Source organism: Xenopus laevis, chromosome 8S, assembly GCF_017654675.1.
Source record: "Xenopus laevis strain J_2021 chromosome 8S, Xenopus_laevis_v10.1, whole genome shotgun sequence".
Lineage (NCBI taxonomy): Eukaryota > Metazoa > Chordata > Amphibia > Anura > Pipidae > Xenopus > Xenopus laevis.
This window is the reverse complement of record NC_054386.1, coordinates 48,674,492-48,689,994: the sequence shown is the minus strand read 5'-3', so window position 1 is coordinate 48,689,994 and position 15,503 is coordinate 48,674,492. Positions and strand designations below refer to the sequence as shown.

At 40.4% G+C, this 15,503-nt stretch overlaps 1 pseudogene; it reads right to left on the bottom strand.

Moving 5' to 3' along the window:
- Window positions 1-981: 981 nt before the first annotated feature.
- Window positions 982-8,988, bottom strand: LOC108700532 (annotated as a pseudogene).
- Between the last annotated feature and the right edge of the window lie 6,515 nt (window positions 8,989-15,503).

Sequence of the window (15,503 nt, the reverse complement as noted above, 5' to 3'; positions counted from 1 at the left end):
CCCTGTGTAATGGAGGTCCCTGCTGACTGGGGGTCTGCGGCGGAGAGCGCTTGTTGTTGCTCCCACCGCCGGGCCTGTCACTCCTGATCGCTGCTCTCATGGATAGTAGCGCCATGGAGAGCCTGTCCCGCAGTGCTGCTGCTTTTGTGTGCTGTCCGTAGCGCTGTCCCAGGCGCTGCCGTCTGAACTGAAGCGCACGCACAGCCTCTTTGTCTGGGAGGCTTCCTACTCAGCTCTAGTTCTTTCTCCGCTGCTGTTACTCTCAATATTGTCCTTCTTCCTGTAACCTCAGTGCTGTCTCTGTTTCTCTCATAACTTTAGCACTGTCGATACTGAGCAGAGCGCACCTGAATAGCGCAGGAAACCCTTTCTTGCATTGGAACTGGGCGCAGCGCTACTTTCCATGAGAGCAGCGATCAGGAGTGACAGGCCCGGCGGTGGGAGCAACAACAAGCGCTCTCCGCCGCAGACCCCCAGTCAGCAGGGACCTCCATTACACAGGGTGCACGGGAAACAAAGGGGCAGCAGGGCTCAGAGTCCGCAGCAGCAGCACACCGAGTGTGCAGGGAGAAGTCCAGCGCACGCCGGTTTTGTGCAAGCCCCGTAGATGATCACCACCAGGACCAGTACGGCTGCATCAAGAAGTGACTGGAGAAGAAGAAGCTGGCTGTCAATCTTGCTGGCAGAGCGCGGCAGACATAGAGTGGCCAGGAGAGATAGCCAGGGAGAAGAAATCAACTGCTGCAGGAAGGATGGTCGCCGTATCGCCGTTTCTGAAGAGGACAGGAAGTGGAGTTTCAGTAAGTTATTTTTTAATAAAGGCTTTGCAATTTAAAATTTTAAAGTGTGTTGGTGTTTATATTTCGATGTATACTAACGAATTTTGTAAAAAAAAATTTTGACGTTACTGGTCCCTTAAAAAAGCATTGTCATATGAGAGAAAAACAATAACATTTGCCTAATATGCTATAGAACATTAGAGTCTTTCAATTACATTTTAATTATGTTTTTCTTCATCAAAGAAAAAGATTTCAAATGAGATTAGGATGAGGTGCCTTAACATAAACCAACATAAAAGGTAAACATCAATAACAGATTGGGGGAGACATTAATATTTGAATATATCCCTATGTGACCTTTATGGCTAACTCCAGCAGTCTTCTTACTATAAAGCTTTACTCTTCTCCAACCTAGGAAAGAGCAGGTCTTTGTCCTGACCTAAAGTTTGACCCCGAAAGTAACAAATTTATCCTCTTGTAGCTGCTAAGAATGTATTCCTCATAAGCGTCCTCATATTTAGGGGCACACCAAGCCTGTCTAGTGCCGCTGTAGCCAATCCAAGCACTGCAGGATGAAGAAGTGTGGCATACAGTCGAAGAGCTTCCAATGTCAGGTATATAACAGAGTCCCTCAAAGCAGCCTCTTTCTCTACTACCCTTTTCCTTTTCAAGGAGCCTGGGTCTGGAAGAAGGCATTGGAGCAGCGTACACAGGCATCCATACACTCCAAAGCCTTGTGAACTTGAAATTTCTTTATCCATTGGTCCATCTCTGCAGGGAGTTCCTGCAAAGCAGCAAGCAAATCATGTATCTGGTCACAGAAAGCTAAAGGAAAACTGTCATAGTGGAATTTTGTAAAGTGTTGCATTGGGTTGATAGCAGGTGCAGTGCAACAGTTTAGCAGACCCCCCAAGTGGGTCAGCTAACTCTGAGTTCAACAGCATGTGGGTAGTACGGTGTGTGAAATTACAGTATCTCTCTGGTGCACCATGGCAAATCAAATGGTAGTGCAGCCCAACTTTTGTTTAACGCCTGATGCAATCTGAGGGATTCACCACATTTTTTAGGCTTTTAGACATTTTTGTACCTTCTGAAGTCCAATGGGAATGAAGAAGCAGTCAGGCCAGTAAATAGCATGGAAGAATAAAATGTCCTTACCAAGGAGGTGGGTGGAAGGGCCCCACAGTGCCAACGATGGCTTAAGATATCCAGCAGCAGTTGCTTTACTAGAGCATCTAACCAGACAAATATAATGTGAGAGGCATCGGAAGGCACAGGGATTCCCCAGGATAAACTACTGCAATGTCTAGACACTGAATGGTCTGGGACTTCTTCCTCGAGCCAGTGATGTACTAATTTAAGGAATGGAGAAGGATGCACAGGTTCTATCTGTAACCAGTTTAGCAGAGCAGGGTGAAGAGATGACAGGTGAAAATGTAGTTCTCCTCACTCATCCAGTGTACCTGCAAAGTTAGAAGAAGGTGTTTACAGGTTCAGTAATATTGAAATCAGCTAAATAATAAAGAAGGATCATGCTACAGGATGTACTATACTTGACCCATGGCATAGTAGGCCTATTAAGTATCAATACACTTTGTACATACTGTGCAGAAATGTAGAACAATTGTCTGCAAGACCCTGGTCACCTTTTCCCTGGTATATCTGGCAAAATGCCTGTACTCTTGGCAGGTGTTTGTCAGTAGTACAGCAGGCAAATTCAATCAGGATAGGGAGTTTTAGCGATCTTCATTGTTACAGGGCTCTTGCTTTCTTATTTGATACACATAGTACATTGTTTCAATCTTAATATAAAAAAACAAAGCTGCAAAGCTGGTGTGGCACTGTTGTTTTTGTTTGTTTCAAAGGTATTAAGCTGTTTTAACCAAATTATTTATTTTTAATTTTGTAACAGCACTGCCTGTTGGTCACTTTTCTACTACACAGTCAAACATGTTCAGAAGGAAAACAGAGCTGTAGCTCTGCCCAGGAAATAGACCAAAAACCTCAGATTACCTTTTTCTACTCTGAGCAGAGCAACAGCAGCTAGTGAAGTTGCTACAAAATTCATTAAATTAGCAGTTTATAATAGTGTAAAAATGTAAGAAAGGAACAAAATAGTTTATGTAAAAACTACAAGTCTGTGGGGACAGAAGATGCATTTACTGAATATAAACACTATAACAAATGTTGTAAAACAGCAATCCAGAAGGCATATATAGAAAATGAGGTGCACAATAAGGCAGAGGCTAAGACTAACCCCAAAAAGTGTTTAAGTATATTAATAGTGTAAGTTTCTATATATATTATATCAATATTAATAATATTATATCAATATCAATAATATACCTCAACCCACTTACTAGGGTTTCTGGTTCTTTTGAGCAAGCAAACAATGAATCCACACCAATGAGCGTATAGTAAAGTGATGTATTGTAAAATAATCAATTGATTGTTCTACATAAATGATTACACTTAGACTAAACAAAAATTACAATATTTACAGTTACACATTACACAAGTCTACATAGTTGTTACCAAAAAAGCAGGGGAATAGAGTTCGGCTTCATCTCTGCCTTCCCCTCTGGTCTTCATTCCTCACATGTCTTGTCCCAGGCTCCTCTGGTTTCTCCCGCTCTCTAGCTGCCTCCTCTCAGCTGCCCAGCTCCCTCTCTACTGCCCAGCTCCTTCACATGTCTGCTCATGTTCTTTTATCCTGGGTTCTCACCTGCCCCCACAGAAACCCTCCCAACTGCCAAGATGCTGTGATAAACCCCCAACTTGCCTACATCCTGTTGAGCAAGTTTTCTCACATACACAATCAGTTTTATGGTCCCCACAGCAGACATAGGCCTTAGTAATCACAGGAAAACCTTTGTTATGATAATCAGGGCTTCATGTAAGTTCCCTGAACAACAGCTTTCATATTAAATAACAAAATCAAGATGGCAATTTCTTACAATAGTAAAAAAAATGCGGGTTGAGAGTGTTGCTGTCCTGTCCCTATCATTGTGAGAAGTGAATCAACAGGCAGTTTACTTGCCCTTCAATCACCACACTGTATAAGTTCTGGAACTTGTTTAATGATGATGATCAAAAGAAGATAGAACGGTAGATACATACAATACAGTGGTATCAGAATACATTCTGGATACATAAGATACAGATGAAATACAATAATAATGAGGCCTAACACAGGTTACTGCTAAGAGGGAAACATTGAGTCACAAACTACAACCAGGATGCATGTAGCAGTCAAACATGAGTGTGAATTGGTCTTCCTATTGACTCCAATGCAAATCAGCCCATTTTGACACAAAGCAAAACATGCCATATTAATTTATAATCACACAGTCTACAAAGCTTAAAAGTAAGGGAAAATGTTTTATTGGTAGCCCCAAAGCTGAAAAAAGGTGACACAAACAAAACACCCATAGAAGATGGGTTTCATCAAATGCATTGCGCGGCAGAAAATAATGTTGCGCGTCAAAACATAGATGCCGTTTCATGCATTTTTCGATAAATTCACTAATTATTCAGCGAAGCAAAATGCCACAGATTTGCCCATCACTAGTACTGACCTAAATCCCCTTAACATTGGGAATCCCTTTGCACTGGATAGAGAGCAAAAAAGCTAAGTGCAAGAGTAGAGGGGGCGGCTATAAGTCTCTAGATGTCTTGGGGCTTAAAAACACTCCTGATAGCACCCATAGCAACATAGTTACTATGTTGCATTAGTGCAGTTACTGATAGCAACCAATGAGATTGTTTTTTTCATTTAATATCAAAGCAAATTAATTTGGGCTCACCTATACAGTATGTGTATATTACCACTAATCTATTTATTATTCATTTGTTTCCATACACACTTCCCTGCACAGAACATGAGCATGACAAAAGGAACAAGGAATATAGTCAATAACAGTTTATTCTTGTAGAAATTGCACAATGATGGATGTATTATTAGATATTTTGGATGGAAAAGTAGAATAAACATCATTTTTAAATGCAAACAAATAGATGCTTCTCCTTCAAGGATGTACAGTATAAACTAGCCTGGAGAATAATATATGGCATTAGCATAACAAAGGGAACAAGGAATACAGGAAAAAATCACAAATTGTACAATAAGGTATAATAAGATATTTTGAATGGAAAAGTAAAATAAACATAATTTTTAAATGTGAACAACAGATGCTTCTACTTTAAAGGAATATAAAACAGCCTGGAGGGTAATATATGGTTCACAAAATTAAAATTGTGATACAACATCTTTGTAAAGAACACCTTGCGGCAAGTGAATACAAAAAGGGAGTTCTGACACAGGCAGCACTACAGTAACACTGCACTAGCTCCAAACAAGATGAATGCATGGCATTATCAAGAGAGAGAGTTTAATTTGTCTCCTGGAGACAACCAGACTAGCCCTGGGACTTCATAGCCTGCGACGGAGAAGAGCAGATGCATCGCAGACAGTAATAAAATGTGAAAATTCTAATAGGTAAATGTTGAGATTGTAGTATGCGTATGAATAATGATAGATCCTGGACAGGTAACAACCAGAAAGTGTTGTGTGATTGCCATCACTTGTTGAGGCCTACCTCTTCTAATTCCAATTTTAATTCTATGTTGATGCTACTACTGCCATAAGGTAGTCTAATTTCTTGTGCATGGGGTCTGTCAAGGCTCCTAAAAATGATTTTGCTTTCAGTACTGCTGCATTGCAGTCTAATTTCTTCCAGTTGAGGCCTACCTCTTTTAATTCTAATAATGTTACTTCTAATACTGCAGCATGGTTAGCTAATGTAGTCACACTATTACTAAAATAAAAAAATTCATATTGTATTTGAGTGATGCTCAATTCAAAAGCCAATTAGTCAAAATCTGCACCTGCGTACCAAATTCAGTGCCTGTGCGTCATGCTCGATGCCTGCGCGTCAAAATCATGGTGCATGCGTCACGTGACACGCGTGCTGTATGCGTGTTAAAAATGGGCATCAACAGTATAAATACCCAATGCCCTGCCCTTTCACCTGTAGGTAGTGGAAAACTTTTAAAGTGGAAACCTGGCAGGTCCAGACCTAATGACTGAACAACAAATTCACTTCTTTATACGCTAACTGCACAGGGGGGATATGATAATATCCCCCCTGGGACACTGAGGCACAGGCTCCACAGGCAGTTCAATATCCGTCTAAGTCTGTGTGCCATCCAAAGGATCTGGAGCGATCTGGAGCGGTCTGAAGCGGCGGCACCTCGTTGATGAGCTGAGAGGTGAAGTTGAAGGTAGATTTATTTAAACAGAATAAATCGATTTCTCTTTTTAACCACAATAAATCCACTTGATTCCTATTTATTTTCCTATTTTGGAGCATTTGTGTATTTGTTTAGGCCTGTACCAGGGCTAATAATAATTTTACTTTTAGTTCTGCAGCATAGTTAGCAAATAAATAGATTTCCCTTCTTAAATGCAATAAAGCCACTTGAGTCCTATTTATTTTGCTTTTTTTGAGCAAAAGTGTGTAAATCCAATGAAGATTAGCTGCTGCAAACAAACTATCTTAATGGTGCTGCCGCCGCATACCTGCCAATGCCATCCTTATAGATGGATGTTGTTTAATTTTCCTGTAGTTAAAACATGACACACCTCATCCTGTACAAATGCAATGGCTGTATTACTCCAACTGAAATTCTTTAATTGGCAGCTGAGTGGATAGCGAATGATCCCGCTGCAGAAGAGGGCGAGGCTGTGGAGGCAGCAGAAGAGTAGGCTCAAACTGCTGCACCTCCTGCATCACCAGCAGAGGTGGGTGTGGCAGCAGTTCAAGCAGCTGATGCTGCTACTCAGCCACACAACCAGTCGACCAGAGGTAATGTAAAAAAATCACAAACGTTTTTAAGAAACTGGCAAAATGGGAGCCCTTTTTTTTCTTTTGAAAAGATAGGAGTCCTCTAACAATGCAGGGCATGTGTGTAGCAGTATACTAAGTGAAACATGTGTGTGAATTGGTGTTCTCATTGACTTCAATGCAATTCAGCACATTCAGACACAAAGCAAAGGATGGTAGCCCCAAAGCTGAAAAAAGTGACACAAACAGAACATCCCTTCCATAGAAGATTGGTTTCATCAAATTGCATTGAACGTCCAAAAAACTATTATTTTGATGCGCAACAAAATTGCAGTGCGTGTATCGTTACGCCACAGATTCGCCCATCACTAGTTATCTGACTAGGTAGTTCTCCTCTCTAATATGTAATCAAACAAGCAGCCAGGCACTAACTGTAAATTCTTCAACATTTATTAACAAACACAACAACAATGACAATGATGTGAATGTAATCAGAATGTCTTATTTGAAGTTGAAACAATAAATGACTGTCTGCCAACATATGCCTATCTTTCTCTATGTTATTTTTAATTTAATAATTTTTTTCTAAATTTAATTGTCTTGGAATACTAATTTTTGAAATTCCTCCAGTAGGGGGCACTGCAGGTAGGCATCAGTGGAAACATGGGTCAGATTGCGGGTCAAATTGCGGGTTTGGGACCTGGAAGCAAGTAAGCCGACCGGGTGTGAGTAACGGGAACATGCAGGTAAAATTGCGGGTTGCAGGTACGGGTCGAGTACATTGGATCTTTTATGATAAATGTGCAATTGAGGGGGTTGCTAGAGAGTCATTACAGCTTTATCCCTAAAGAAATATTACTCTATCCTTGCCCTTAATATATACATTTATGATATTTCCTTCATACTGAGCACTTCCTCCCTCCAGTCTGTTTAATGATTTCTGTAGAATTGCTCTTTTCTTAGTAACTCCCTCATTGGTTCCCCCTTGTGTCCTGACCTCATTTAATATTGTCTTTTCAACCCAGTCCTTTCTGTCCTACCACCCATCTAATGAGCCAGTGTTCCCCTGACCACACCTCACATGTACAGGTATGGGACCTGTTATCCAGAATGCTTGGGACCTGGGGTTTTCTGGATAACGGATCTTTCCATAATTTGGATCTTCATACCTTAAGTCTTTTAAAAAATTATGTAAACATTAAATAAACCCAATATGCATGTTTTGATTCCGATAAAGATTAATTATATTTTAGTGTGGAGCAAGTACAAGGTACTGTTTATTATTACAGAGAAAAATTGGATCATTTGGATAAAATGGAGTCTACGGGAAAAGGCCTTTCTGTAATTCTGAGCTTTTTGGATAAGGGGTTTCCAGATAATGGTTCTGATACCTGTATACCTATATATATATACATATATATATATATGCTGTCTGTGTGATTATAGCAAACTGAATAACTCTTTGTTCGTGCATTTTGAAGGCAGTTGTGGGGTAAAATGTTTATCAGATTTACCTAGATGCAGCCTTTTTAAACTGAAAGGGGTTGTTCACCTTTGACTTAACTCATAGTGTGATATAACAAAGTAAGCAGGGCCGCTTCTGCCATGAGGCTAGATGGGAACCTTGCCTCAGACAGCAGCAAACTGGCAGTCCTATATGACAAGCTAACTAAGACAATTACTGATAGTATAATGTCCTCTATCACTGACCTACAAAAAGATATCAGGGACTTGGGAGAGTGTAGAGAGCAGGTAGAACAAGCCTCAGATGCGCTATTTAAGCATTAAGCTCTATTAGAGGAAGAGAATGCTGAGCTACTGGAGGAAGTGCAGAAGTTACAAACCATGCATGAGGACCTTTCGAAAATAGAGAAAGGAGGCATTAGAGGGGATCTGCATTAGAATGATCTGCATTAGAGGGGTCTCCAACATGGTAACTACACCAGAATTAAGAACTTATCTAAGGTCCCTATTATCTACAATAAATCCAGATCTACTGGGGGGGGGCTTTGATAACCACTAAAATAGCATAGCTCTGCTCCTGACCTGTGGAATCCGGACTCCCCAGCCCACCTAAGCTTAAGAGAAGGTTCTTGTTTCAACCCCCTTACCTGCCTTTTCTCTCCAGGGGGCTGAGCTGGAGTGTTGGCAGTGAGCAACACTGCTCTGAGCAGCTGGGGGCTGTTGAGGCCTAAATGGGACTCCAGGGCAGACCTGAGGTAACCTGTGGCTGGCTGGACGAAACTCACCCACCGGCCCGCTGGTTCTTCTGGAGCATTCGCTGGACTTATTTGAAGTTGCACCAGTGAATCAGGAAGTGTGTGAGTCTGTATGATGCAGATGTAATATCCTGGAAGCGCCATTACTCTAAGGTTTGACTTTGTATATTTAGCCCATAGGGCTTCCTGACTACTGTATACTACACTGCTATATGAACTACATGTAAAATCTTCACTTTAGCCCAAAGACTGGTGTTTATTCTGTATTTTTGGACATTACTAAGCAGCTACAAGTGAAACTATTAGGCTGCCATAATAAAGGGAACAATGGGCATTGTCCAGTTCCATGTGAATTGAGCACTTTAATACTTTGGCTGCCATAATCACTACCCCAGAACCTTTTACAATGTCTATACTTAAAAGGATGTAAACCTACAGTATTATTTCAGGGCTGTAGGTGAGCTACCACTAGGTAAAAAGGATCTTTAATCTGGACAAACCCTAATGGAAAAGATTGCTAACCAATGGCTACAGATGTCTTAACAATTTTGAAGTAACATTGCCAATCTGTAACATCTGTGACAAAAGTTTGACTGCCTAACCAATGGTTGCAGCTGGCCTAATAATTTGGATGTAACATTGCAAATCTGTACAGCTGTGACAAAGATTAAACTGCCTGGCAAGAAGAACCAGAAGTCAACCATAAATAGAGGGCACAAACGTGTAAAGATAGAAGGCTTTCAGATTTAAATATTCTCAATCATGGGCTGATCAAAGAAATCCCGTCCTTCAGTATTCGGTAAACAAATTGATACTTTTTTGGAACGACTAACTGGTTGTACTATACACTCAACTGAAGAGTCTGTGGAACAGGAGTTACAGGATTCATATCCTGTAACTCCTGCTCCAGTCTACACAAACAAGCCTTCACTGGCAAACCGATCCATTAAGGATCTACTGGAAAAAATAAAAGAGGTTCTCTACATAGAAATGGATAAAGCTACTAAACGTATTACTTCTGCTTTATCTTCTGAACTTAAATTGCTAGTACAACGCACGGATTCCTTGGAATCTCGGATGGACGACACAACAACTGTATTAGAAGAGCAGGAATCTGATTTATCTGAATTTCACAGACAAGTATTTGATCTTCAACTAAAATTAGAAGTCCTCAAAAATACATAGCGTAGAGACAATATACAAATGCATGGAATACCAGAGTCTTATAAAAATCTGGAGGTGGAGGTAAAAGAGTCTTACCTTGAATGGGCTCACTAGTCCAAAAGCACCAAAGCAGACCTCCACTCCATGTACCCAACATCCTTCAAGCTCATCATGGCCAGATGAATCCTCCTCACCCAAAACTCCCCTGGCACAACGAGACCCTAGACCAAGCACCCGGCCTAAAGATCACAACATTGTTCCAATTGACTCAACTAGCCGTTCTTCACCAAGCTTATACTTGAAACAACATCTGAATGTCATATTCACTGACTGGCCTGGATTTTCAACCTCACTCACTACTGGAATACTGTTCTGGTCCAATTACAATTATCCCTTTATTCGTGGTCAACCTGGACCCTCAACCCCAATCTGGATTACAATTAAAGGTACGCTGTTTTGATCCGAATATAGTTTTCCTGTTCCTTCGCATGGCAGTGGGCAACAATGGGTTACATCCCTGTCACGTGACCTAAATTAGAAAGCAATCAATAAATTAGGCTCCCAACCCCCAAGCATGCATCTCATTTCCTGTCACTCAAGCTCACCCGATGTGCCAGCAGGGTCTCTGGTATGGGCGTCCACAGAGGGGGGCAAGAGGGGGCAGTGCCCCCCCTGGGACTGTCCACACAAATCTCTCTGCACGCAGCGCTTAATTTTACCCACAGCCAGGCCCAAATTCTTCCCAACTGCCTCCACCAGTCTCTGGGCCGGGCTGACTCTGATTGACGTCACGGATGCCGCCGCGATGTTGCCGGCGCAACGTGACGTCGCCGACGCAACGCGACGTCACGTCGCCACTCGCCAGGGTGCTTTGGGAGGACGAGTGCGCGCGAGCTTAGGCTGCTGAGCTGACTGATCGCTCAAAAAGAAATAGGTGAGGACCTGCCCTTTTCTCTCCAGCCCACTGTGCCCAGGAGTTTCTCTCCAGCTCTGCTGCTTTGCCTTCACTGACAGATATTCAGATTTTCAAGCTGATGTATTATAGATGAAAAGGGAAAGCCAATCCTTGTCTAAATACACTTGAGCTTCGTTATTATTGGGGGGAGTCACAGAAAGTACTTTTAGGCATCTAGAGATGATCCTAGGGTGTTTTGTTGTGTCAGACTGTATTTCTAGCATGGGCAGTGGCATAACATGAATGGGCTCAGGCCCCCACAATGGTACCCTCAGGCAGTCCTTCCTCAATCACCCGCTTGACCGCCCTACACTTTGCTTGTTGGAGGTGAGCAACAAAGTTAAAGCTGCAGAAAGGGTTGGGGAGGGGGCTATCATACCCACAGTCCATGCCAGTCTGTCCCTAGGGTTGCTGTCTTTTCTAGAAAATATTACTGTATATGTTGTTTGTCTTCCCTATTACTAACATTGGCATCAAATATAATTTTTACTGGTACTACACCACTGCCGGTTGGTGACTTGATAACTATAGAGGAAACACATATCCTCCTGCAACAGCTTACTCAGCTCTATTTTTACAGCAGCACGGATAGCTAAAGGGGGCCTGCACAGTGGGGCAGAATCACTAAAGGGCGAAGTGGTTGTGGCTAGCGACAATTCACCAGAAATCTCATCCACAGGGACATTGCCAATTCACTAACAGTCGTAGAGGACAAAACGCTAGCAAACAAGTGGTCATTCCATATATATATATATATATATATATATATATATATATATATATATACTGTATATATATATATATATACTGTATATATATATATATAGGGGAGGCAGTTGGGAAGAATATAGAGTGCAAAGGTCCATATTTTCTGGAACTGATCTTTTCACTCCCACAACCCTTATCTGCATTAGATATATAATATATTTATCTTATACAGGGATAGGGTGCTGATAGTTACAGTGGGTAGTGGATATCTCTATGTCACAATCACATCACATGCGAATTTCCTAAGTAATTCATTATTCATTTTTTAATATATAAAATGCATCGGATCAGTACCTTAATCAATTGTTGACCATAAAAAAATTAATTCTCTCCAATAAGCATACTCAATCACTATAGGTGAATTGATCAAGGTATTCTAAAACAACTTTATTAAATTTTAATGTCACCCTAAATATCTCCCATCAATTCATTATTCAAATTCATTAATTATAAAGTGACTTGTGTGATTAGTTAAAGGGGTTGTTCACCTTTGAGTTAACTTTTAGTATAATGTAGAGAGTGATATTCTGAGACAATTTGCAATTGGTTTTCATTTTTTATTGTTTGTGGTTTTATAGTTATTTAGCTTTTTATTCAGCAGCTCTCCAGTTTGCAGTGTCAGCAATTTGGTTTCTAGGGTACAAATTACCCTAGCAAACCTGCATTGATTTGAATAAGAGACTGGAATATGAATAGGAGAGGGACTGAATAGATTGATAAGTTATAAAAAGTGGCAATAATAATACATTTGTAGCCTTACAGAGCATTTGTTTTTAGATGGTGTCAGTGACCCCCATTTGAAAGCTGCAAAGAAACAGAAGAAAATTGCAAATCATTCAAAAAACTATGAAAAATAAATTATGAAGACCAACTGAAAAGTTTCTTAGAATTGGCCCTTCTACAATATACTAAAAGTTAACTTGAAGGTGAACCACCCCTTTAATACTAATGAATTAATTGAATTAAAAAATTAATTTATCAGGACTTGAATACCCTGTGCTTTTTCCTCACAAGGACATACAGATGAAGCCACTTTGGATTGTGCATTTGACACAGAATAACTTAACTCATCTATCCCATTTATCCTACTTAGCACAGAATATTGTGTCACAGCATCCCATCCAATTAAAGAGTTCACCATTGAAAACAATGGTGCTTTGGTATGCTAATGAAAACGTTAAATGCATTAAATGAGTTAAGATAACTTTAGATAACATATAAACAAAAAGAAAATGCTGGCTCCAATCTCTTCTGGACTAATTATTTTATATACATAGAGCAAAACCACTTTTAAACTTGTGGGTAAAATCCCCATTAATTGCTCAAATAATTGAATAATTATATCGATATAAACCACTGGGTAATCTTTACCAAGCGGAAATATCTGACCTGGGTGTCCAAACCCCAGGCCCGTCACTCGAGTTACTTTGAATGGTAGAAAACAGCCAAAGAGCTTTTCACTCACCGAATTAGCCGGATGGCCCGGGTGCTGTGCCCCGAACCCGTAGCTTAGACAAAATCAATCTTCAAAATAAATCTGCACGCACTCCTGCAACCATGGCCATGGAGGTTAAAAAATTTAACTTTATTCCATATTAGTTAAAAGGTATGCATCCTAACGCGTTTTGTATCAACAGATACGTAGTCATAGGCATATATGACTACGTATCTGTTGATACGAAACGCGTTAGGAAGCATACCTTTTAACTAATATGGAATAAAGTTACATTTTTTAACCTCCATGGCCATGGTTGCAGGAGTGCGTGCAGATTTATTTTGAAGATTAACTTTAGATAACACCGTTTCTTCAATTAACTCAGTCATGACGCATTTAACACACAAATCCCAGTGGCTGCATCTGTAGAAAGGTGAAAAATGTATAAGCGGTAGAGAGATGCTCCCAGGATTCTAACTATTAGGATTTCCCTAGGAGCACCAATAAGTTTCCCTAGGAGCACAAAATGTACAGTGATTAACTTTGTGTTCTGTATAATGGTACTGTGTAAATTTTATAGATCATTAAAATATGTATGGAGTATATTTGCACTAGTAATGCACACACTGCTCTGTATGATGGTATGGAGTATCTCAGTATAGATAATGCACCCACTCATCTGCTCTATATGATAGTATGGAAGCTGAAGGTCCCACACCAGCTGCAGTTTATTATTTACACAGTGGGTTAGAACTGTCACTTATTTTACTTATTGTATTGATACTTTGACTTTACGCTGCTATACAGATGATCACGACATTCTTGGCCTGTCACAAAATATTACAACACGGGACCCCAACACCAGCACCAATCCTTGTATAGGGGAAGGTTCAGAAACTGCTGGTCACTCTTCGGGAAACCACACACTGGTACGTACCTGGGGCAAAACTATTTTGTGCATATAATGGAACTAAATGCGATTTAATACAATAGCTTGTCATTTTGCCTCCCTCAAGCACACTATTTCTAACCAGTTATTTCTAATAGAGTGATGTGTGTGGCACCTATAATTTTTATTGGCTGCACGTTTACCTAGGCTGCCATACAGATGATCATACCACATTCTTGGCCTGTCACAAAATATAACAGTGTTTTTTAAGTTCTTCATTACTCCTGCAGTGTGATGTGTATAGTATGTGTTGTTGTATAAATAGAGTCATGGGGGCTCATTTATCAACACGGGACAAATTTACCCATGGGCAGTTGCCTATAGCAACCAATCAGTGATTAGCTTTTTAAAGTCAGCTGCAAGTAGAATAATGAAAGCAGCAATTTGACTGGTTGCTACTGGTTACTGCCCATGGGCAATTTTGCCCAGTGTTGATAAATGACCCCCACAGTGTACTATTTAGTCATTTCTTGGCTGCTACTAAATCCTTTACTTTTAAGTGAGTACTGATTTTGCACTGATTTTTGTAAGAAATATTGCACTTTCGCCATAATATTGCAAAACATTTTTCATCTTTTGAGGAATGGATATCCGACATTACTTTAAAAAACAGAAGCTTCATGAATCAGAGGGAACTTCAGCAACTTCATGTCAGGAAGCAGCAGCTGCAAAATGTTCATCTCAACAAAAAGTGGTGGCACTTGAAGTTCAGCAACAAGGATCATTAGCACTTCCACTCCAACAAAAAGCAGCAAATGTACTTCCCTTTGAACTGCAATCTGAAGGTCTTCAAGTTCCACAAACAGGAGAACAATTTCAACAAACAACTGGATCATGTCCACCTCAGTTTCCATCATCTTCACAGGAGGAATCATCAAGGTCACTTGAAGGTACAGATACCCATGAAGGTGCTGATGTGAATGACATTGGGTTATATGTTAAGTTGGCATCACAACTTGTAGATGAGAGAAAACATGAGCTGCTTATGAAGGTTTTCACTCCCCCTGAGGCCTATGATTTTAGGAAGGATGCCAAAGGGCCACGTTGTTTCCGCCATGTGTGGTTAAAGCAATATAACTGGATTAGTTATTCACCATACCTTAAAGGAGTACTATGCAAATATTGTGTAATTGTTCCCCAGCCTGTCCATCGTGGCTTTCAAGGTGCCTTTATAACTGCTCCTTTCTTGAAGTATAGAGACTTTCACAACAGTGCTAGAAAACACTCTTTAACTACATGGCACAAACAAGCAGATGATGATGCAACACATTTCATAAATGTAAGAAGTCACCCAGAACAGAGCATTGTGTGTCAAGTTAACAGTGCACTTAAACATCAGGTTGAAGAAAACAGAAAAAAACTGTATTCAGTTCTATCAACAATCGTTT